The sequence below is a fragment of the Carlito syrichta genome, unplaced genomic scaffold, assembly GCF_000164805.1.
Source record: "Carlito syrichta isolate Samal-C Ts95f unplaced genomic scaffold, Tarsius_syrichta-2.0.1 Scaffold315700, whole genome shotgun sequence".
Lineage (NCBI taxonomy): Eukaryota > Metazoa > Chordata > Mammalia > Primates > Tarsiidae > Carlito > Carlito syrichta.
The window spans coordinates 1-690 of record NW_007259796.1 but is presented as its reverse complement, the minus strand read 5'-3'; positions in this window follow the sequence as shown (position 1 = coordinate 690).

The following is a 690-nucleotide window of genomic DNA, read 5'->3' as shown; positions in this document are numbered from 1 at the left end:
GCAGCCTCGACCGGCTGGGATCCAGTGATCCTTCTGCCTCAGTCTTTCAAGTAGCTGGAACTACAGGTGCGCGCTACCACGCCTGGCTAATTTTTTATTTATTTATTGCAGAGATGAGGTCTCATCAAGTTGCCCAAGTGCGTCTCGAACTCATGGGCTCAGGCAATTCACTCGCCTCGGCCTCCCAAAGCGCGAGGTTACAGGCTGAGCCACCGAGCCTGGCCAGAAAAGATTTATTTATATAAGCAAAGTAGAGGAGTAAACTTAATTTAAGTAAGAATAACATGACAAGTGCTAGGTAGAAAAAATGAGAACATGTTATTGCTGCAAAGGAACCAGATTTTTTCAAGAAAGAGGCTATAACTCTGTTGTGTCATGGAATGGGATCGTGAAGGAATGTCTCAGAAATCATATTAATCTCTCACCACATGTGGTGTTAAACATTTAGACTCTAAAACATCTTGAAGACCATGTCCTTCAAGAATTGATGGGAAGCCAAGCATGGAGGCTCACACCTGTAATCCCAGCAATTTGGGAGGCGGAGGCAAGAGAATTGCCTGAGCCCAAGGGTTCAAGGCCAGCCTGGGCGAGACCTTGTCTCTACATGGCAAGACCTTGTCTCTACAATAAATAAAAAAAAATAGCTGGGCATGGTGGTGCATGCCTGTAGTTCCAGCTACTTGGAAGGCT